This window comes from Ambystoma mexicanum, assembly GCF_040938575.1.
Source record: "Ambystoma mexicanum isolate Mex_15411 chromosome 12 unlocalized genomic scaffold, UKY_AmexF1_1 Mex_chr12_unloc.1, whole genome shotgun sequence".
NCBI lineage: Eukaryota > Metazoa > Chordata > Amphibia > Caudata > Ambystomatidae > Ambystoma > Ambystoma mexicanum.
In genome coordinates, this window is record NW_027182322.1 from 6,021,565 (window position 1) to 6,034,979 (window position 13,415).

Sequence of the window (13,415 nt, forward strand, 5' to 3'; positions counted from 1 at the left end):
ACCTTTAATTCAAACATGAGTCATGACATCACAGATGGAGTACAGCTTATGATAGAGGTGGAACGTCACATTGTAGCAGCCCAAGTAGCTCGCTGTGATCGTATAGTGGTTAGTACTCTGCATTGTGGCCGCAGCAACCTCGGTTCGAATCCGAGTCACGGCATTGCGGTGAGGCAATGTCACGGCAGTTGGGCAGATATTTTAGAATTTCCATTAATACATTGGCAATCTCTGTGGAGGACTGAAACAATTCGATATGTCCTGTTACTGTTATGAACCTTTTGTTTCTTTAATGCTCTTTGCACACTTTTTCATCGGGTGACTGTAATGTATTTCAACCAAATCTAATTAAGAGCGCATTATGTGGTGACATTTGCAGTACATGAAACATTATAACACTGCCATTTACGTCAATAACCACTAGCTTGATTAAGACATATGTATTGCAGCGACAGTATTTCCCAGTTACAAATGGGAATAAAAACAACATCCGCGAGGGATTGAACCAACGACATTTAACTGATGTTGCCAATGGAGCGCGTTACAGAGAGCGCAAAGTCCCGCCTTTACAGTCACACGCTGATGATAATACAGATGTTTAAATAAACAGGCATATCTGTGGACTTGTGGTCTTTCTACATTGGGACTCATAGTCTAGTCCTAGGCTATTGTAGGCACTGGCGTATCTTTTAGTGGAATGAGAGGCATTCTGTAGTCGCGTGAAAGGACCTTTCAAGTCAATCTGATCTGTATTGTCCTGTGAAAAAAAGCGTTCTTAGACACAGTGAGGAGTTTTTGGGGATAATGGGAAAATCATTTCCAACTAAATGACAGGAATTTCTTAGTCCAATCATGAGGTGTGCTAGGCTTTTTTATACTGTGGCGGAAAGAGAGAGAGTATAACAGTCATTATAAATAAAGGGCCAAGGAAGTGACAGTTTATGGAAGGAACAATTTGCACATAGTTTTAGAATGTGGTCAGGAGGAGGACAATGTGCTTACACATATGAAACATTAGAAGGTAGACATTATGGAAGCACATATATTTCTTTATTTTTATTGTATTTGGGGAGAGGGGGTTAATATAGCACGTCCAATGTGGAAAAGTGCTTTCCATAGCACCTTGCAGGTGGGCGACATCTAGAGCTGTGCAGTAGCCACCCATGCCCCAGACGTCAAAGAGAACAAGAAGTTACACATGTTGGAAGTGAGGGTGAGACATTGAGGAGATATGATCCCCCTATGAAGCCGAGAAAAGGAGGAGGCGTGAACGTGCATCCATGTATGCAGGTGAGAAGGGAAGGAACATTGGTCATGCATCCCTGCATGAGGGTGAGACAGGGAGGAGATATGATCCCCGTATGAAGCCGAGAGAAGGAGGAGGCGTGAACGTGCATCCATGTATGCGGGCGAGACAGGAAGGAGCATTGGTCATGCATCCCTGCATGAGGGTGAGACAGGGAGGAGATATGATCCCCGTATGAAGCCGAGAGAAGGAGGAGGCGTGAACGTGCATCCATGTATGCGGGCGAGACAGGAAGGAGCATTGGTCATGCATCCCTGCATGAGGGTGAGACAGGGAGGAGATATGATCCCCGTATGAAGCCGAGAGAAGGAGGAGGCGTGAACGTGCATCCATGTATGCGGGCGAGACGGGAAGGAGCATTGGTCATGCATCCCTTCCCGAGGGTGAGACAGGGAGGAGATAAAATCCCCGTATGAAGCCGAGAGAACGAGGAGACATGAACGTGCATCCATGTATGCGGGCGAGAAGGGAAGGAGCATTGGTCATGCATCCCTGCATGAGGGTGAGACAGGGAGGAGATAAAATCCCTGTATGAAGCCAAGAGAACGAGGCAGCATGAACATGCATCCTTGTATGCAGGTGTGACATGTAGTCATCATGAACATGCATCCCTTTATAAGGACATAACATGGAGGACGCATGAACATGAATGCCTGAATTTTATGGTGGTGGCCTTCGGGTGATTTGGCGCGTGCAATTGGTGAAGAGCACTTCTCCTGCGCAAAAAAATAAATTTACTATTAGCACCCCGGAGGGAGCCTCTGCACTTCTTATAGGGAGAAAACTCTGCAATGGAAGGGGACAGGGTCAATAACAGCTGTAAACTCTCACAAGACCATCACTGCTCTCACACTTTCCTGCTCTCAGGCTGGCGGGCCATTTTCGGCCCTGGCTGCCGCACCATTGCCAGGTTTGTGTAACTATATTATTTCTAATTGGCTCCACTTTGATGACTTTCATTTGGATTCTGACTTGATTATTGAGATCTTAAATAAGTGACTGGGGATCAGGTGTCCACTTATTCTCATGGATAACATCACAACCAAGCTTTAATTCAAACATGAGTCATGACATCACAGATGGAGTAGAGGTTATGATAGAGGTGGAACGTCACATTGTAGCAGCCCAAGTAGCTCGCTGTGATCGTATAGTGGTTAGTACTCTGCGTTGTGGCCGCAGCAACCTCGGTTCGAATCCGAGTCACGGCATTGCGGTGAGGCAATGTCACGGCAGTTGGGCAGATATTTTAGAATTTCCATTAATACATTGGCAATCTCTGTGGAGGACTGAAACAATTCGATATGTCCTGTTACTGTTATGAACCTTTTGTTTCTTTAATGCTCTTTGCACACTTTTTCATCGGGTGACTGTAATGTATTTCAACCAAATCTAATTAAGAGCGCATTATGTGGTGACATTTGCAGTACATGAAACATTATAACACTGCCATTTACGTCAATAACCACTAGCTTGATTAAGACATATGTATTGCAGCGACAGTATTTCCCAGTTACAAATGGGAATAAAAACAACATCCGCGAGGGATTGAACCAACGACATTTAACTGATGTTGCCAATGGAGCGCGTTACAGAGAGCGCAAAGTCCCGCCTTTACAGTCACACGCTGATGATAATACAGATGTTTAAATAAACAGGCATATCTGTGGACTTGTGGTCTTTCTACATTGGGACTCATAGTCTAGTCCTAGGCTATTGTAGGCATTGGCGTATCTTCTAGTGGAATGAGAGGCATTCTGTAGTCGCGTGAAAGGACCTTTCAAGTCAATCTGATCTGTATTGTCCTGTGAAAAAAAATGTTCTTAGACACAGTGAGGAGTTTTTGGGGATAATGGGAAAATCATTTCCAACTAAATGACAGGAATTTCTTAGTCCAATCATGAGGTGTGCTAGGCATTTTTATACTGTGGCGGAAAGAGAGAGAGTATAACAGTCATTATAAATAAAGGGCCAAGGAAGTGACAGTTTATGGAAGGAACAATTTGCACATAGTTTTAGAATTTGGTCAGGAGGAGGACAATGTGCTTACACATATGAAACATTAGAAGGTAGACATTATGGAAGCACATATATTTCTTTATTTTTATTGTATTTGGGGAGAGGGGGTTAATATAGCACGTCCAATGTGGAAAAGTGCTTTCCATAGCACCTTGCAGGTGGGCGACATCTAGAGCTGTGCAGTAGCCACCCATGCCCCAGACGTCAAAGAGAACAAGAAGTTACACATGTTGGAAGTGAGGGTGAGACATTGAGGAGATATGATCCCCGTATGAAGCCGAGAAAAGGAGGAGGCGTGAACGTGCATCCATGTATGCAGGCGAGAAGGGAAGGAGCATTGGTCATGCATCCCTGCATGAGGGTGAGACAGGGAGGAGATATGATCCCCGTATGAAGCCGAGAGAAGGAGGAGGTGTGAACGTGCATCCATGTATGCGGGCGAGACAGGAAGGAGCATTGGTCATGCATCCCTGCATGAGGGTGAGACAGGGAGGAGATATGATCCCCGTATGAAGCCGAGAGAAGGAGGAGGCGTGAACGTGCATCCATGTATGCAGGCGAGAAGGGAAGGAGCATTGGTCATGCATCCCCTCATGAGGGTGAGACAGGGAGGAGATATGATCCCCGTATGAAGCCGAGAGAAGGAGGAGGCGTGAACGTGCATCCATGTATGCAGGCGAGACGGGAAGGAGCATTGGTCATGCATCCCTTCCTGAGGGTGAGACAGGGAGGAGATAAAATCCCCGTATGAAGCCGAGAGAACGAGGAGACATGAACGTGCATCCATGTATGCGGGCGAGAAGGGAAGGAGCATTGGTCATGCATCCCTGCATGAGGGTGAGACAGGGAGAAGATAAAATCCCTGTATGAAGCCAAGAGAACGAGGCGGCATGAACATGCATCCTTGTATGCAGGTGTGACATGGAGTCATCATGAACATGCATCCCTTTATAAGGACATAACATGGAGGACGCATGAACATGAATGCCTGAATTTTATGGTGGTGGCCTTCGGGTGATTTGGCACGTGCAATTGGTGAAGAGCACTTCTCCTGCGCAAAAAAATAAATTTACTATTAGCACCCCGGAGGGAGCCTCTGCACTTCTTATAGGGAGAAAACTCTGCAATGGAAGGGGACAGGGTCAATAACAGCTGTAAACTCTCACAAGACCATCACTGCTCTCACACTTTCCTGCTCTCAGGCTGGCGGGCCATTATCGGCCCTGGCTGCCGCACCATTGCCAGGTTTGTGTAACTATATTATTTCTAATTGGCTCCACTTTGATGACTTTCATTTGGATTCTGACTTGATTATTGAGATCTTAAATAAGTGACTGGGGATCAGGTGTCCACTTATTCTCATGGATAACATCACAACCAACCTTTAATTCAAACATGAGTCATGACATCACAGATGGAGTACAGCTTATGATAGAGGTGGAACGTCACATTGTAGCAGCCCAAGTAGCTCGCCGTGATCGTATAGTGGTTAGTACTCTGCGTTGTGGCCGCAGCAAACTCGGTTCGAATCCGAGTCACGGCATTGCGGTGAGGCAATGTCACGGCAGATATTTTAGAATTTCCATTAATACATTGGCAATCTCTGTGGAGGACTGAAACAATTCGATATGTCCTGTTACTGTTATGAACCTTTTGTTTCTTTAATGCTCTTTGCACACTTTTTCATCGGGTGACTGTAATGTATTTCAACCAAATCTAATTAAGAGCGCATTATGTGGTGACATTTGCAGTACATGAAACATTATAACACTGCCATTTACGTCAATAACCACTAGCTTGATTAAGACATATGTATTGCAGCGACAGTATTTCCCAGTTACAAATGGGAATAAAAACAACATCCGCGAGGGATTGAACCAACGACATTTAACTGATGTTGCCAATGGAGCGCGTTACAGAGAGCGCAAGGTCCCGCCTTTACAGTCACATGCTGATGATAATACAGATGTTTAAATAAACAGGCATATCTGTGGACTTGTGGTCTTTCTACATTGGGACTCATAGTCTAGTCCTAGGCTATTGTAGGCACTGGCGTATCTTTTAGTGGAATGAGAGGCATTCTGTAGTCGCGTGAAAGGACCTTTCAAGTCAATCTGATCTGTATTGTCCTGTGAAAAAAAGCGTTCTTAGACACAGTGAGGAGTTTTTGGGGATAATGGGAAAATCATTTCCAACTAAATGACAGGAATTTCTTAGTCCAATCATGAGGTGTGCTAGGCTTTTTTATACTGTGGCGGAAAGAGAGAGAGTATAATAGTCATTATAAATAAAGGGCGAAGGAAGTGACAGTTTATGGAAGGAACAATTTGCACATAGTTTTAGAATGTGGTCAGGAGGAGGACAATGTGCTTACACATATGAAACATTAGAAGGTAGACATTATGGAAGCACATATATTTCTTTATTTTTATTGTATTTGGGGAGAGGGGGTTAATATAGCACGTCCAATGTGGAAAAGTGCTTTCCATAGCACCTTGCAGGTGGGCGACATCTAGATCTGTGCAGTAGCCACCCATGACCCAGACGTCAAAGAGAACAAGAAGTTACACATGTTGGAAGTGAGGGTGAGACATTGAGGAGATATGATCCCCGTATGAAGCCGAGAGAAGGAGGAGGCGTGAACGTGCATCCATGTATGCAGGCGAGAAGGGAAGGAGCATTGGTCATGCATCCCTGCATGAGGGTGAGACAGGGAGGAGATATGATCCCCGTATGAAGCCGAGAGAAGGAGGAGGCGTGAACGTGCATCCATGTATGCGGGCGAGACAGGAAGGAGCGTTGGTCATGCATCCCTGCATGAGGGTGAGACAGGGAGGAGATATGATCCCCGTATGAAGCCGAGAGAAGGAGGAGGCGTGAACGTTGCTCCATGTATGCAGGCGAGAAGGGAAGGAGCATTGGTCATGCATCCCTGCATGAGGGTGAGACAGGGAGGAGATATGATCCCCGTATGAAGCCGAGAGAAGGAGGAGGCGTGAACGTGCATCCATGTATGCGGGCGAGACAGGAAGGAGCATTGGTCATGCATCCCTGCATGAGGGTGAGACAGGGAGGAGATATGATCCCCGTATGAAGCCGAGAGAAGGAGGAGGCGTGAACGTGCATCCATGTATGCGGGCGAGACGGGAAGGAGCATTGGTCATGCATCCCTTCCTGAGGGTGAGACAGGGAGGAGATAAAATCCCCGTATGAAGCCGAGAGAACGACAAGACATGAACGTGCATCCATGTATGCGGGCGAGAAGGGAAGGAGCATTGGTCATGCATCCCTGCATGAGGGTGAGACAGGGAGGAGATAAAATCCCTTTATGAAGCCAAGAGAACGAGGCGGCATGAACATGCATCCTTGTATGCAGGTGTGACATGGAGTCATCATGAACATGCATCCCTTTATAAGGACATAACATGGAGGACGCATGAACATGAATGCCTGAATTTTATGGTGGTGGCCTTCGGGTGATTTGGCACGTGCAATTGGTCAAGAGCACTTCTCCTGCGCAAAAAAATAAATGTACTATTAGCACCCCGGAGGGAGCCTCTGCACTTCTTATAGGGAGAAAACTCTGCAATGGAAGGGGACAGGTTCAATAACAGCTGTAAACTCTCACAAGACCATCACTGCTCTCACACTTTCCTGCTCTCAGGCTGGCGGGCCATTATCAGCCCTGGCTGCCGCACCATTGCCAGGTTTGTGTAACTATATTATTTCTAATTGGCTCCACTTTGATGACTTTCATTTGGATTCTGACTTGATTATTGAGATCTTAAATAAGTGACTGGGGATCAGTTGTCCACTTATTCTCATGGATAACATCACAACCAACCTTTAATTCAAACATGAGTCATGACATCACAGATGGAGTACAGCTTATGATAGAGGTGGAAGGTCGCATTGTAGCTGCCCAAGTAGCTCGCCGTGATCGTATAGTGGTTAGTACTCTGCGTTGTGGCCACAGCAACCTCGGTTCAAATCCGAGTCACAGCACTGCGGTGAGGCAATGTCACGGCAGTTGGGCAGATATTTTAGAATTTCCATTAATACATTGGCAATCTCTGTGGAGGACTGAAACAATTCGATATGTCCTGTTACTGTTATGAACCTTTTGTTTCTTTAATGCTCTTTGCACACTTTTTCATCGGGTGACTGTAATGTATTTCAACCAAATCTAATTAAGAGCGCATTATGTGGTGACATTTGCAGTACATGAAACATTATAACACTGCCATTTACGTCAATAACCACTAGCTTGATTAAGACATATGTATTGCAGCGACAGTATTTCCCAGTTACAAATGGGAATAAAAACAACATCCGCGAGGGATTGAACCAACGACATTTAACTGATGTTGCCAATGGAGCGCGTTACAGAGAGCGCGAGGTCCCGCCTTTACAGTCACACGCTGATGATAATACAGATGTTTAAATAAACAGGCATATCTGTGGACTTGTGGTCTTTCTACATTGGGACTCATAGTCTAGTCCTAGGCTATTGTAGGCACTGGCGTATCTTTTAGTGGAATGAGAGGCATTCTGTAGTCGCGTGAAAGGACCTTTCAAGTCAATCTGATCTGTATTGTCCTGTGAAAAAAAGCGTTCTTAGACACAGTGAGGAGTTTTTGGGGATAATGGGAAAATCATTTCCAACTAAATGACAGGAATTTCTTAGTCCAATCATGAGGTGTGCTAGGCTTTTTTATACTGTGGCGGAAAGAGAGAGAGTATAACAGTCATTATAAATAAAGGGCCAAGGAAGTGACAGTTTATGGAAGGAACAATTTGCACATAGTTTTAGAATGTGGTCAGGAGGAGGACAATGTGCTTACACATATGAAACATTAGAAGGTAGACATTATGGAAGCACATATATTTCTTTATTTTTATTGTATTTGGGGAGAGGGGGTTAATATAGCACGTCCAATGTGGAAAAGTGCTTTCCATAGCACCTTGCAGGTGGGCGACATCTAGAGCTGTGCAGTAGCCACCCATGCCCCAGACGTCAAAGAGAACAAGAAGTTACACATGTTGGAAGTGAGGGTGAGACATTGAGGAGATATGATCCCCCTATGAAGCCGAGAAAAGGAGGAGGCGTGAACGTGCATCCATGTATGCGGGCGAGACAGGAAGGAGCATTGGTTATGCATCCCTGCATGAGGGTGAGACAGGGAGGAGATATGATCCCCGTATGAAGCCGAGAGAAGGAGGAGGCGTGAACGTGCATCCATGTATGCGGGCGAGACAGGAAGGAGCATTGGTCATGCATCCCTGCATGAGGGTGAGACAGGGAGGAGATATGATCCCCGTATGAAGCCGAGAGAAGGAGGAGGCGTGAACGTGCATCCATGTATGCGGGCGAGACGGGAAGGAGCATTGGTCATGCATCCCTTCCCGAGGGTGAGACAGGGAGGAGATAAAATCCCCGTATGAAGCCGAGAGAACGAGGAGACATGAACGTGCATCCATGTATGCGGGCGAGAAGGGAAGGAGCATTGGTCATGCATCCCTGCATGAGGGTGAGACAGGGAGGAGATAAAATCCCTGTATGAAGCCAAGAGAACGAGGCGGCATGAACATGCATCCTTGTATGCAGGTGTGACATGTAGTCATCATGAACATGCATCCCTTTATAAGGACATAACATGGAGGACGCATGAACATGAATGCCTGAATTTTATGGTGGTGGCCTTCGGGTGATTTGGCACGTGCAATTGGTGAAGAGCACTTCTCCTGCGCAAAAAAATAAATTTACTATTAGCACCCCGGAGGGAGCCTCTGCACTTCTTAAAGGGAGAAACCTCTGCAATGGAAGGGGACAGGGTCAATAACAGCTGTAAACTCTCACAAGACCATCACTGCTCTCACACTTTCCTGCTCTCAGGCTGGCGGGCCATTATCGGCCCTGGCTGCCGCACCATTGCCAGGTTTGTGTAACTATATTATTTCTAATTGGCTCCACTTTGATGACTTTCATTTGGATTCTGACTTGATTATTGAGATCTTAAATAAGTGACTGGGGATCAGGTGTCCACTTATTCTCATGGATAACATCACAACCAAGCTTTAATTCAAACATGAGTCATGACATCACAGATGGAGTACAGCTTATGATAGAGGTGGAACGTCACATTGTAGCAGCCCAAGTAGCTCGCTATGATCGTATAGTGGTTAGTACTCTGCGTTGTGGCCGCAGCAACCTCGGTTCGAATCCGAGTCACGGCATTGCGGTGAGGCAATGTCACGGCAGTTGGGCAGATATTTTAGAATTTCCATTAATACATTGGCAATCTCTGTGGAGGACTGAAACAATTCGATATGTCCTGTTACTGTTATGAACCTTTTGTTTCTTTAATGCTCTTTGCACACTTTTTCATCGGGTGACTGTAATGTATTTCAACCAAATCTAATTAAGAGCGCATTATGTGGTGACATTTGCAGTACATGAAACATTATAACACTGCCATTTACGTCAATAACCACTAGCTTGATTAAGACATATGTATTGCAGCGACAGTATTTCCCAGTTACAAATGGGAATAAAAACAACATCCGCGAGGGATTGAACCAACGACATTTAACTGATGTTGCCAATGGAGCGCGTTACAGAGAGCGCAAAGTCCCGCCTTTACAGTCACACGCTGATGATAATACAGATGTTTAAATAAACAGGCATATCTGTGGACTTGTGGTCTTTCTACATTGGGACTCATAGTCTAGTCCTAGGCTATTGTAGGCACTGGCGTATCTTCTAGTGGAATGAGAGGCATTCTGTAGTCGCGTGAAAGGACCTTTCAAGTCAATCTGATCTGTATTGTCCTGTGAAAAAAAATGTTCTTAGACACAGTGAGGAGTTTTTGGGGATAATGGGAAAATCATTTCCAACTAAATGACAGGAATTTCTTAGTCCAATCATGAGGTGTGCTAGGCATTTTTATACTGTGGCGGAAAGAGAGAGAGTATAACAGTAATTATAAATAAAGGGCCAAGGAAGTGACAGTTTATGGAAGGAACAATTTGCACATAGTTTTAGAATTTGGTCAGGAGGAGGACAATGTGCTTACACATATGAAACATTAGAAGGTAGACATTATGGAAGCACATATATTTCTTTATTTTTATTGTATTTGGGGAGAGGGGGTTAATATAGCACGTCCAATGTGGAAAAGTGCTTTCCATAGCACCTTGCAGGTGGGCGACATCTAGAGCTGTGCAGTAGCCACCCATGCCCCAGACGTCAAAGAGAACAAGAAGTTACACATGTTGGAAGTGAGGGTGAGACATTGAGGAGATATGATCCCCGTATGAAGCCGAGAAAAGGAGGAGGCGTGAACGTGCATCCATGTATGCAGGCGAGAAGGGAAGGAGCATTGGTCATGCATCCCTGCATGAGGGTGAGACAGGGAGGAGATATGATCCCCGTATGAAGCCGAGAGAAGGAGGAGGTGTGAACGTGCATCCATGTATGCGGGCGAGACAGGAAGGAGCATTGGTCATGCATCCCTGCATGAGGGTGAGACAGGGAGGAGATATGATCCCCGTATGAAGCCGAGAGAAGGAGGAGGCGTGAACGTGCATCCATGTATGCGGGCGAGACGGGAAGGAGCATTGGTCATGCATCCCCTCATGAGGGTGAGACAGGGAGGAGATAAAATCCCTGTATGAAGCCGAGAGAACGAGGAGACATGAACGTGCATCCATGTATGCGGGCGAGAAGGGAAGGAGCATTGGTCATGCATCCCTGCATGAGGGTGAGACAGGGAGAAGATAAAATCCCTGTATGAAGCCAAGAGAACGAGGCGGCATGAACATGCATCCTTGTATGCAGGTGTGACATGGAGTCATCATGAACATGCATCCCTTTATAAGGACATAACATGGAGGACGCATGAACATGAATGCCTGAATTTTATGGTGGTGGCCTTCGGGTGATTTGGCACGTGCAATTGGTGAAGAGCACTTCTCCTGCGCAAAAAAATAAATTTACTATTAGCACCCCGGAGGGAGCCTCTGCACTTCTTATAGGGAGAAAACTCTGCAATGGAAGGGGACAGGGTCAATAACAGCTGTAAACTCTCACAAGACCATCACTGCTCTCACACTTTCCTGCTCTCAGGCTTTCGGGCCATTATCGGCCCTGGCTGCCGCACCATTGCCAGGTTTGTGTAACTATATTATTTCTAATTGGCTCCACTTTGATGACTTTCATTTGGATTCTGACTTGATTATTGAGATCTTAAATAAGTGACTGGGGATCAGGTGTCCACTTATTCTCATGGATAACATCACAACCAACCTTTAATTCAAACATGAGTCATGACATCACAGATGGAGTACAGCTTATGATAGAGGTGGAACGTCACATTGTAGCAGCCCAAGTAGCTCGCCGTGATCGTATAGTGGTTAGTACTCTGCGTTGTGGCCGCAGCAAACTCGGTTCGAATCCGAGTCACGGCATTGCAGTAAGGCAATGTCACGGCAGTTGGGCAGATATTTTAGAATTTCCATTAATACATTGGCAATCTCTGTGGAGGACTGAAACAATTCGATATGTCCTGTTACTGTTATGAACCTTTTGTTTCTTTAATGCTCTTTGCACACTTTTTCATCGGGTGACTGTAATGTATTTCAACCAAATCTAATTAAGAGCGCATTATGTGGTGACATTTGCAGTACATGAAACATTATAACACTGCCATTTACGTCAATAACCACTAGCTTGATTAAGACATATGTATTGCAGCGACAGTATTTCCCAGTTACAAATGGGAATAAAAACAACATCCGCGAGGGATTGAACCAACGACATTTAACTGATGTTGCCAATGGAGCGCGTTACAGAGAGCGCGAGGTCCCGCCTTTACAGTCACACGCTGATGATAATACAGATGTTTAAATAAACAGGCATATCTGTGGACTTGTGGTCTTTCTACATTGGGACTCATAGTCTAGTCCTAGGCTATTGTAGGCACTGGCGTATCTTTTAGTGGAATGAGAGGCATTCTGTAGTCGCGTGAAAGGACCTTTCAAGTCAATCTGATCTGTATTGTCCTGTGAAAAAAAGCGTTCTTAGACACAGTGAGGAGTTTTTGGGGATAATGGGAAAATCATTTCCAACTAAATGACAGGAATTTCTTAGTCCAATCATGAGGTGTGCTAGGCTTTTTTATACTGTGGCGGAAAGAGAGAGAGTATAACAGTCATTATAAATAAAGGGCCAAGGAAGTGACAGTTTATGGAAGGAACAATTTGCACATAGTTTTAGAATGTGGTCAGGAGGAGGACAATGTGCTTACACATATGAAACATTAGAAGGTAGACATTATGGAAGCACATATATTTCTTTATTTTTATTGTATTTGGGGAGAGGGGGTTAATATAGCACGTCCAATGTGGAAAAGTGCTTTCCATAGCACCTTGCAGGTGGGCGACATCTAGAGCTGTGCAGTAGCCACCCATGCCCCAGACGTCAAAGAGAACAAGAAGTTACACATGTTGGAAGTGAGGGTGAGACATTGAAGAGATATGATCCCCCTATGAAGCAGAGAAAAGGAGGAGGCGTGAACGTGCATCCATGTATGCAGGTGAGAAGGGAAGGAACATTGGTCATGCATCCCTGCATGAGGGTGAGACAGGGAGGAGATATGATCCCCGTATGAAGCCGAGAGAAGGAGGAGGCGTGAACGTGCATCCATGTATGCGGGCGAGACAGGAAGGAGCATTGGTCATGCATCCCTGCATGAGGGTGAGACAGGGAGGAGATATGATCCCCGTATGAAGCCGAGAGAAGGAGGAGGCGTGAACGTGCATCCATGTATGCGGGCGAGACAGGAAGGAGCATTGGTCATGCATCCCTGCATGAGGGTGAGACAGGGAGGAGATATGATCCCCGTATGAAGCCGAGAGAAGGAGGAGGCGTGAACGTGCATCCATGTATGCGGGCGAGACGGGAAGGAGCATTGGTCATGCATCCCTTCCCGAGGGTGAGACAGGGAGGAGATAAAATCCCCGTATGAAGCCGAGAGAACGAGGAGACATGAACGTGCATCCATGTATGCGGGCGAGAAGGGAAGGAGCATTG

General features: G+C 45.7%; 1 non-coding gene across 1 annotated transcript; it reads left to right on the top strand.

Annotated features, from left to right (window-relative positions):
• The first annotated feature begins 2,442 nt into the window (after positions 1-2,442).
• On the top strand, positions 2,443-2,514 carry TRNAH-GUG (transfer RNA histidin (anticodon GUG)). The gene has a single exon. It is a non-coding gene; the product is annotated as a tRNA-His (tRNA).
• The last annotated feature ends 10,901 nt before the right edge of the window (positions 2,515-13,415 follow it).